Raw genomic sequence first — 11,613 nt, forward strand, 5'->3', positions numbered from 1 at the left:
CTTCAGATAGAATTGGAACAAAAAAAATGCCTGTATTTCAGTTATTTATTATTAAATTCAAGATCTTTTATTAAAAAAAGTAGCGTTCACTTCATACTTTTAAGAAAAAATACGGATACAATTATTCGTCACGGTTTCGAAGGAATTCTCGAGTTTTTCCTGTAACACGGGCGGCGCACACCTTCTTCGTCCATCGTTTTAGCTATCTTATTCCACCAGGTCTTCATCTGATTGATGTCTTTGACAACCTTTCACTTTGCCTTGAGTCTTCTCTTCATGATTGCCCAGTTGTATTTCTCAATAGGGCGGAACTGGGGGCAGTTGGATGAGTTAAGGTTTTTCGGAACAAACTGGACCCCTTTCTCTGCATACCATTCTTGAGCGACTTTGCTGTAATGACAGCTTGCCAAATCTGGCCAAAACATTACGGGATGGTCGTGGGGATTGAATGAACGGCAAAATTCGTTTTTGGAGACACTCTTTTTGGTATAGTTCCAACGTCATTGTCTTATTTCTAACGAAAACTTTCGTTTGTTTGCCACAGCTACAAATGCCCTGCCAAATCATAAATTTTCGTGCAAATTTGTCGGCAAAAAACAAATTTAAATTTGGCTGGAACATCCCCCCGAGCCGTTGCCAAGTAAAATTTTTGATGGGATTTGCCCGAAGTCAGCATAGGCTTCATCGTCCATCAGAAGACACCCGTCGAACTTGGTCAGCACCTGGTCGTATAGCTTCCGAGCACGGATTTGGATACACTATTCTGTTTTATGGTACGATTTAGCTGTTGGCTAGCTCGATACGACTTGATTCCTTCCCGGAGTCGAGTTCTCCTCACGGTAGTATGGGCAGCACCGATTTTCTGGCCAAATCACGGTCCGACAAATTGGGATTCCTCTTAATCGTCTTCAAAATCTTACCACGCAGTTTCCGGTCGAAAGTTCCACTCCGACGAATGGCTTGAGGCTTCAGAATCGTCGTCAATGTTTCCTTATACCGTTTGTTAACGCGCCATACGGTATTTCTGGGCAATTTCAGCTGTTTAGCTAGCCTAGATGTAGACCACAATGGATTTTCCAAATAATTGTGCACAATTTTTTCCCTTCATTCGGCTTCCATGTTGATTGTTCACAAAGTACAGTCAATTTGCGGAATGTCAAACATACATACGTGAAGCTGACAAAATTCCCGACACGTGGGCGCCAAGAACTTTCAAATCCGTTCACAAGGAGCGCCACAATATGAGCAAAAGTGTGTTCCAATTCTAAATGAAGCAAGCTTTAGTTGAATTGGATACAAAAGACAATAAGATTTTTATCGGAATTTATATGGCAAACTGGAAAAATATTATAAATTTATTACCTTTTTCGAGATTTTTTGAGTTGACTAATTACGTTAAAAACATAATAAGGATGCGGTCAAAATACCCTAGTGTTTTCGGCAAAGTGATAGATTATTATTTTAGCAAAAGGCTAGTGGTATTTTCGAATAATTTCCAATGATATGTTGGGGTTTCATGAAGCTATTTCGGTAGAGCGGCCCAAAAAATCACAAATTCGATTTGATACACCTTTAAAACTTCATTGAATTGGTTTATTTTTGGAAAGATAACTTGTTTCGATAAATAAGTTCAGAATTTGATGTGGCACGAAGAGTCGAAGAACTTTTTTTCAAAAAGTAAACAGGTCTAGGGTAGCTACTTGAGAAATACTTGTTGGTTTTATAGTATCTTACGATTATTACGTGTAAAAATAATAATCTAAGATCGCTGAGTTCCTTAAGCAATACAATACATATAAACGATATATAATTGGAAAAGGGGCAAAGTACCCTAACTTGTCTTAAGAAGCAATTTGTGTAATATTATTGAACTATTTATTTTCTGCAGAAAGACTATTCTGTAACACACATCGCTAAAGCAATTTTGTAAATTCATAGGATTTGATTTTTCAGAATAAAAATATGGTTTTTTCAATCTCATTCTAAAACTCTACGAGTTTCAAAATAAAACATATTTTAGATGATTTGTTGTTCTCGTTTGATCAATACTATTTTCGGGGATTCGAGCTAACGCATGTACAGTGTACACTCACAGAACGCGACACGAGACCGGACATAACACATGTTGTTCTTACAAACGATTAAAAAAGGATTTAAATTTAACTTTTTAGTCGACCGGTTTCGGGCTTGATCTAGCCCATCTACGGGATTAAGTCCGTTGTTTGTAAGAACAACATGCGTTATACACGGTCTCGTGTCGCGTTATGTGAGTGTATATAGGCTAGGTGAATAGAAAAAAATGTGAGTATTGCATTTTTCTTCAGAGAATTTAACAATGGTAAGAAATTTCGTTTAATTTGATGGCAAAGTTGAGATATTTAGGGTTAGATATTGGTTTATATACAAATGGTTCATGGTTTCAAATGATTAAGTCTATGTTGAACAGTCCTCGAAAAGTTTAGGGATACCGGATTAAACACACACAGTGTACTGTGAAGTAATATTGACTATGAGGACTGAATAGGTGTACCAATTATAGATGCAATATGTCGACAATATGGTTAAAAATCAGATTTTGGCCGCGTTTCTAAATCGTAAGCATGACTTGTTGATATTAATTACTAGTTTGAAGCTTTGCGAAACAGACGAAATAAACATATTTAGTATTAAATTGATTTAAAGCATCTAAAAATTGATTTTCGAAATCGTTATTATGGCATTCGTCATAGAATTGTACCGATTATGGACTATCAATTATTTTCACGAAATGAACTCAAATGCCATCCAGTGCAATTGATAATGCAACGTTAATAAATAATGAAGTTTTTTTTTGTATGGTATTCAGTTGGAGCTGCCAGACAACTGGCTTATATGTCTCTTTAGTGGTTTGACGATATTAATTGATGATTTAACTGCCCATAACTGCATATTTGTAGCATTTGACTAAAGTAGGCATTGAGTAAATGGAATACAAAGTGTGCATTTTATGGCAGTATGGGAGGAAACTAAAATTTCTAATAATTACCAGGAACTCAAAAGTGCTTATTTGGGCTTGATATTTTGTACAACTCATATCGCAGGTGAATTGTCAGAAAATAATTCTGATAGAAATTTCATTGCTATTACATCACGAGGCTCATGTATAATCTCAATGTGACTGTTATGCGATTACAATTACCAATGTGACAAAACAACATGGTATTTTTTTTGAATTTTGTAGAACAATCTCACAGATTTCAGTAAGTTGATCGAAAGTATTTATCATTTGATGACTCTCCATGATATTAACTCCAATTTGTCAAAAATGTCGAATGTGACTGTTTTGCAGTTATGGGCAGTTAAGTTTTCTACTTATGATTTTCATGAGCTGTCCGGAATTCAAATCACAGTGTTCGGAGTATGAGGCAAAAGTGAGGAAGCGTCCGGAATAAGAATCATGAAAAGTGCACACATGCCCATTTATTTAAATTTGATCATGTTGCGGAATCAAAATCTTCGCCCACCATTCGAAAGCTAAGGGTTTTGAGGGCTCAATAACACTAAGGAATAATATAGAATGATTTATTTGCCTTTTGATGAGCTACACTTCACTGAGGCCTTAAGTGTCCGTATATGAATCAAAACGGTATATTTTTTATCCAAATCTTACATTTTTTGTTTATCAAAATATTCAAATATTTGAACAAAGATCTGCTTATGCTTTGATGTAGTGTACAACCCATTAAATTTTCAGCCTCATCGGATCACAGAGGCGCGTGATCGGGTGGTGGCCGATCAATGAGAGAATGTGCAAGTTGAGGATCAAAGGCCAGTTCTTCAACTTCAGCATAATAAACGTGCACAGCCCTCACTCCGGAAGCACTGATGATGATAAAGACGCTTTTTACGCGCAGCTTGAACGCGAGTACGACAGTTGCCCAAGCCACGACGTCAAAATCATCATAGGAGATCTAAACGCTCAGGTTGGCCAGGAGGAGGAATTCAGACCGACGATTGGAAAGTTCAGCGCCCACCGGCTGACGAACGAAAACGGCCTACGACTAATTGATTTTGCCGCCTCCAAGAATATGGCCATTCGTAGCACCTACTTCCAGCACAGCCTTCCGTACCGATACACCTGGAGATCACCACAGCAGACAGAATCGCAAATCGACCACGTTCTGATTGATGGTCGGCACTTCTCCGACATTATCGATGTCAGGACCTATCGTGCCGCTAACATCGACTCTGACCACTATCTGGTGATGGTCAAACTGCGCCCAAAACTCTCCGTCGTTAACAACGTACGGTACCGACGGCCGCCCCGGTATGACCTAGAGCGGCTCAAGCAAACGGATGTCGCAGCGGCATACGCGCAGCAACTCGAGGCTGCATTACCGGAAGAGGGTGAGCTGGACGAAGCCCCTCTTGAGGACTGCTGGAGAATAGTAAAAGCAGCCATCAACGATGCAGCTGAGAGCAACGTCGGGTACGTGGGACGGAGTCGACGGAACGATTGGTTCGACGAGGAGTGCCAGGAGGTTTTGAAGGAGAAGAATGCAGCGCGGGCGGTCATGCTGCAGCAAGGGATCCGGCAGAACGTGGAACGCTATAAACGGAAACGGCAACAGCAGACCCGCCTCTTTCGGGAGAAAAAACGCCGCCTGGAGGAGACGGAGTGCGAGGAGATGGAACAGCTGTGCCGGTCTCAGGAAACGCGTAGGTTCTATCAGAAGCTCAACGCATCCCGCAACGGCTTCGTGCCGCGAGCCGAGATGTGCAGGGATAAGGATGGGAGCATTCTGACGGACGAGCGTGAGGTGATCGAAAGGTGGAAGCAGCACTTCGACGAGCACCTGAATGGTGCTGAGAGCACAGGCAATGAAGGACGGGACAACGGAGGAAATGCCTTCGTCAGTACTGCGGAAGATGGAAACCAACCAGCCCCCACTTTGAGGGAGGTTAAGGATGCCATTCATCAGCTCAAGAACAATAAAGCTGCTGGTAAGGATGGTATCGGAGCTGAACTCATAAAGATGGGTCCGGAAAGGCTGGCCATTTGTCTGCACCGGCTGATAGGCACAATCTGGGAAACAGAACAGCTACCGGAGGAGTGGAAGGAAGGGGTAATCTGCCCCATCTACAAGAAAGGCGACAAGTTAGACTGTGAGAACTTTCGAGCGATCACCATTCTAAATGCGGCCTAGAAAGTATTATCCCAGATCATCTTCCGTCGTTTGTCACCCGTAGTAAACGAGTTCGTGGGAAGTTATCAAGCCGGCTTCGTTGACGGCCGATCGACAACGGACCAGATCTTTACTGTACGGCAAATCCTCCAAAAATGTCGTGAATACCAGGTCCCAACGCATCACCTTTTCATCGATTTCAAGGCGGTATACGACAGTATCGACCGCGTAGAGCTATGGAGAATCATGGACGAGAACAGCTTTCCCGGGAAGCTCACGAGACTGATAAGAGCGACGATGGAAGGTGTGCAAAATTGTGTGAAGGTTTCAGGCGAACACTCCAGTTCGTTTGGATCCCACCGGGGACTACGACAAGGTGATGGACTTTCGTGCCTGTTGTTCAATATTGCGCTAGAAGGTGTTATGCGGAGAGCCGGGCTTAACAGCCGGGGTACAATTTTTACGAGATCAAGTCAATTTGTTTGCTTCGCGGATGATATGGACATCGTCGGCCGAACATTTGAAAAGGTGGCAGACCTGTACACCCGCCTGAAACGCGAGACAGCAAAAGTTGGACTGGTGGTGAATGCGGCCAAGACAAAGTACATGCTAGCTGGTGGGGCCGAGCGCGACAGGGCTCGCCTAGGTAGCAGTGTTACGATAGACGGGGATACCTTCGAGGTGGTCGACGAGTTCGTCTACCTTGGATCCTTGCTGACGGCTGACAATAACGTTAGCCGTGAAATACGGAGGCGCATCATCAGTGGAAGTCGGGCCTACTATGGCCTCCAGAAGAAGCTGCGGTCAAAAAAGATTCACGCCCGCACCAAATGTACCATGTACAAAACGCTCATAAGGCCGGTAGTCCTCTACGGGCATGAAACGTGGACGATGCTCGAGGAGGACCTGCAAGCACTTGGAGTCTTCGAACGTCGGGTGCTTAGGACGATCTTCGGCGGTGTGCAGGAGAACGGTGTGTGGCGGCGAAGGATGAACCACGAGCTCGCCCAACTCTACGGCGAACCCAGTATCCAGAAGGTGGCCAAAGCTGGAAGGATACGATGGGCAGGGCATGTTGCAAGAATGCCGGACAGCAACCCTGCAAAGATGGTGTTCGCTTCGGATCCGGTTGGTACAAGAAGGCGTGGAGCGCAGCGAGCTAGGTGGGCGGATCAAGTGCGTATCGATTTGGCGAGCGTGGGGCAGAACCGAGGATGGAGAGATGTGGCCACGAACCGAGTATTGTGGCGTGAAATTGTTGATTCAGTGTTATCTGTGTAGATGTTAACTAAATAAATGAAACGGATCACTAAAACTCGAGATTTGCTTTTGCAAAGTTTTGATTGTTCGAGTGAGACAAAAGATAGGGAAAATAACGCGGTCTCCCGTGTCACCTTAAAACCTTTGCGTGATCCGTAACCGTAAGTGAGCCATTCTGATTTGAAATCGATTCGTGCAGTGAGTGTGGAGGCAGTTGTTGAGTTAGTCCAAAATATCCGAAACTTCAAGACTAACAATTCAAAAGGCCTCATCTCCAATAAGTAAACAATGAGAAAAATGCAATCTTGTTTTGTCAAACAATAAATCAAATTTAAATTATGAGTTTAGGCATTTTATGTTATTTTATCGTCCAGAAAGTCGATGGATAAACTGATTTATAGCTATGAATATTCATTACTATCATTTTAGCAAAAAATCCTGCTAAAAAAACGAGTCAAAGGAAATGAGGCTTTTATTTCACCAAAAGCTATGCAGCCCTTTTCATTTGTGCCCATAGACGCCGGCCGACGCTGATGAGGCCTGTGAGTTGACGCCTTTGTTTACTCTAAAATGTGTTGAGGCCTTCTAGTTGTGGCTTGTTTTTTTCATCATCCTCAGATGTGGCCTTTTGAAAATCATTCAATATTCATGATAAAATACGATAATTGAAGTGTAGAAGAGTGTTACGTGGTAAAGCAAGGTACATGGGATCTCTGCAGCAAGAGGAGATTCGTGCGGTCGATTAAGTATGTGATTTATTCAATCATCGTCATCGATAAACATAATGGATGTGCTAAGCGAGAGTGTCGTCGAGCATTTATATGGAAATATTTGTTCAATTGAAGTAATATTTCAATTGAACGTTATGTTTCATGTAATTGTAACGAAATCGTGTTGTTATCAATAAGTCGTGAAGTACAGACATGCTGACACAGGTATTATTAGGTAGTATGATACAAAATACATCACTCCACAGGAACCCGACGAAAAATTTGATTATGTTCGCTGTTGAGACTATCGCTGTGTAAAATAATACATGGAGCGGAGCGGCTGAAGTATAACTTGTATCTGCTTAGTAAATTTGAAACATTTTTTCGTAATTTTAGTTGCAAATTTGATGTTTGTTTAATAGGCCTCAACTCGGTTTCAAGTAAATATAGAAATGGGGCCTTTTTGGGAAAAGGCCGCATTTGCGATTAATATCCTAATTATCGGGAAATGAGATGGGGCCTTTTAGAAAAATGATATTTTTTCAACTTTCATGCATATTTTTGCATGACTATTGTATGATACAGTAAGAATAGGCTCTTATACACTTAAATCAGCAGAAACCCGATTTGTTTACATTTTGGACTTGAGGCCTTTTCAATTGTTGGTCTTGACTTCGTGTTTCTACAGGGTTTGCGTAAAAAGTTTAGCATATAACAAATAACTCTACCTGCAACACAGACGGAAACTGCAAGCGGTGTCTTAAGAATTCTTTCGCTTCATTCAAATTCAAATGGATCTATATTCGAACACGGGACCAGGTAATTAATTACCTGGTCCCGTGTAATGGGCGTAAATAGCCATCAGACTTGAGGGGGGCCACGGCCCCTTCTCATGAGAGATAAAAGTCATAAGGGATTTAGATAACTTAACAATACTTGTTTCGATAATATTTGTGAACCGAGTCGCGCACTTTCATACAGAGGTAGATCAAAACCTAAAAATCGTCAAAAACCGATTGAACAACTTTCTTAGATACCAAATGTCACTTTCATCTTTAAATCTATTTTATCGTTTTATATTGCCAAGATGACGAATTCAAACCAATCTAATGATCTCGAATAGAATACAAGAATTAAAAAACAGACTATAATCAGGATTTACCTTTCCAATTAGATTTGAGCTAGAACTTTCTCAAAGTTATAAAACAAGATAAAGATTTAAATGTATCAGTTCAATTAAGGTTCAAACTTTAAAACCTAAAGCTGCTTGGCTACCATCATATTGAAGAATTGAAAGTTTTTTTTTGTATTAAAATAAAGCTGTTGTCAGCAAATTCGTACGATAACAGTTGTTTGAAGAAAGGAGGATGGAAAACAATAGCAGTTGAAAAGAAAAATTGCCCAAAGCCCAAAAAAAGCAGTTTTTTGCAAAACTAAGTGAAAATGTGAAATGTTGGTGACTTTTTTTGCATGATCAGACAAATTTCGTTAAACTTAAAGATAATATGTGAATTTGGGGTAATTTGTAAAATTCTTTTTAAGCTTATATGAGTTGAACTTTTGCCCCGCTGATTCGAACTTTTGCCACACTATAGGCCAAAAATTGATTCCAAGCAATTATGTAGCAATCAATACACCTCAAAGCATCCTTATGATGAAAAAAAACGGCTTTACATAAATAATAAAAGAAGATTTTATCCGTATTCATTTCCATGCAATGAAAGTTTGACCAAAAAATTTAATTTTTACGTTAAAAAACAACAAATAGCCATAATTTTTCCAAATCTCAATCTATTCTTGAACACTATGGATTTTATTAGCTTTGATTTGAATCGAGCTAGAAATCTTATAAACAAAATCTTGTCTCACTCGTACTTTTGTCCCAGTCTCTCTACACTCAAAATAATCCAAACGTCATTGCTACGTGAAAAATCACGTAGATCATTCCGCATTCATTTTGCCTCCTATTCACCTGACTAAGGTAATAATCACCAGAGCATATATGAACACTAAATGGAGACCCGGTGATTGCTACTGAAGCTACCAATCGCACTTACGTGAAAATCACGTAGGCACCAGAATTCATTTGGTCATCGCGTTCATTCCCTGTTGAACTCAAATGTCAAAATGGTGGCCAATATTTTTCCAAGAAGCTGCTGCTGCTGGACTTCGAAATAATTTTAGGAACAATTTCAAGGTAAATATTTGTTTAAATCCGTAGAATCCCAAATTAATTAATACGTTTTACCTTGTGTCATATCAATTTACAGAACATTGATGGTTTTGAACAGAACTGGCACTGGACAAATTTGCGAGGAACGTGCATTTCATGGACCTTTCAGAACAAGAATACCACGATGGTGGCCATTCAGTGCTTTGACAGCTTTAATGGAGTATAAAAGTTCAATACTTTAGTTTTTTGTCCTTCTTTCAATTTGAAAATAAAAAGAAAGCTCATGCATAACAGAATAGGTTTCTATGAATTGATGCCGATAGCTTTCAATGAAAATTCCCATGGGATCAATTAAAACACTTCGTAAATGCTACGTGAAAATTCATGTAGCTGTTACGTGAAACTTCGGTGGAACTGATGAGGTTCATTAGTTCATGCGTTCATTCGGTGTAACCTATGATCCACGTAAGTGCTACGTGAAAAGTGCGATGGAAAAAAACCACGTATGTTTTCACGTAACTACGACATGTGGATTATTTTGAGTGTAGTAACCCAAAATTAAACGGTAGTAGCCCAAAATTAAACAGCTACTAAAAATCTAAAAATAAATCTTGTGCTACCTCTAAATGATAATATTTTTGGCTCAGATTTTGAGGTTTCTCTTTTAATGTGATTTGAATTCAGTAGAGCAGACGAATTTTGGGTTTTAAGAACTTTTGAAAAATAAGCCGCTCCGTTTATGGTCACAGATACTTTTTCATCACAGCCTACCTGATTGAAAATACCGAGCCTCTTTTTAACATGGATATCCACGTGGATTCTCTTGATAATTTTGATTGTGTTTCCAGAAATAATTCAACTAAAACGGCATTTTTCGTAATTACACGTGTTAAGGGGAGTATGCAATTCAACAGAAAAGTAATCGCCTATCTCGATGCGTGAAAAATTTCTTGCGAGAAATGCTCAAGAAAAGCATTTTTGTTCGATCGCAGTACGCAGTAAAAAGAAATGTCATTTCAAATGGAGTTCACTATAGAAAATTTCTTGACCATTTCTTCAGCAGAAATTTTTACTTTTCTTGAGCGAAACAGCATACTTGGCTTTAAAGTCAAAAAACAAATCATATTAATTTTCGAGTCACAAAAAATACACAAAATTCCAAGGGGTATACAATTTAAAGCCAGGGTTGGGTATTAAATCGATATAAAAATATAAAGTTCAAAATGCTGGCACAAAAAATTAATTTATCCGGCTTATTCTGCAAGCCGAGAGTGTGAAACAACTAACGTTAATCAAATGCGAGCGAGTCCATTCCCCGAACAAGCCTGAATTTCGAATAATATATTGTTAAAAAATCTTTCACAGCACAAATAGCAACAGCAATCGTTAATGAGCAAATTTATATTATATGTCTAATAAAAACTAAGAACTATTCCGAACGAATATATATTAAAAAAAATCAACTTAAAGTCAGCTTTGCCAAAATGATTTGAAGGTTTGCGTATGTACATGTAATGTATTAACAAGTTAATGCAAACAATAAGAAAAATAAAACTAGCAAATTGCGTATTATGTACTTTTTTCGATTGTTTTATTACTTTCATATTAATTTTCTAATGGAATCAAAATACGTTTTTAAATGCAATTGAATGATATGGGTGTCATATCAGAAGAACATCACCATTGTAATATAAATAGAAGAAAGTTGTTATAATATAGTTATTATATTACCAATGGTATTCTAAAGTGCCAAATCAATTTTTAACAAGTTTAAATTTATGAGAAGCACAAAATAATAATAAAATCAGGACATGTCCTGCCAAATCAGAACGGATGGTAACCCTATGAAACGCTGATTTGAACTCTTTTTAAAAATCTGTTACACTGGTTTTACCCAAAAATTGTGCTGAAGTTACACACGTTTTCGTCCACAGGCAAACTCATTTTTATGGGGACTTAAATTTTAACACAAAAATGTGTGATTTATCCGCCCAAAAAGTTAAGTGTGTAGCTCCATGGTTACTGGTGCGCATACAGATCCCCTCACAATAGTATGCTTTAAAGTTTCTAATGCATTTAAGCCGGTCATTCCAGAAACAAGAAAACATATTTTGTGGAGCACCCGAAAAAGAATAAAAATTTCAGACGCAGTCGGTAGGATTCGAACCTACGCTCCCAGAGGGAATCTGATTTCTAGTCAGACGCCTTAACCGCTCGGCCACGACTGCTGGTTATTTTTTTCGCCGGCTAAATGCGAATCAGCGTTCTTATCAGAAATAAACACCGATTCAAAACGGCGAAAATA

At 39.3% G+C, this 11,613-nt stretch overlaps 1 non-coding gene across 1 annotated transcript; it reads right to left on the bottom strand.

Moving 5' to 3' along the window:
- Positions 1–11,454: 11,454 nt before the first annotated feature.
- On the bottom strand, positions 11,455–11,536 carry Trnas-aga. Its single transcript has one exon. It is a non-coding gene; the product is annotated as a tRNA-Ser (tRNA).
- Positions 11,537–11,613: the final 77 nt, after the last annotated feature.

Source organism: Aedes aegypti, chromosome 2 (genome assembly GCF_002204515.2).
Source record: "Aedes aegypti strain LVP_AGWG chromosome 2, AaegL5.0 Primary Assembly, whole genome shotgun sequence".
NCBI lineage: Eukaryota > Metazoa > Arthropoda > Insecta > Diptera > Culicidae > Aedes > Aedes aegypti.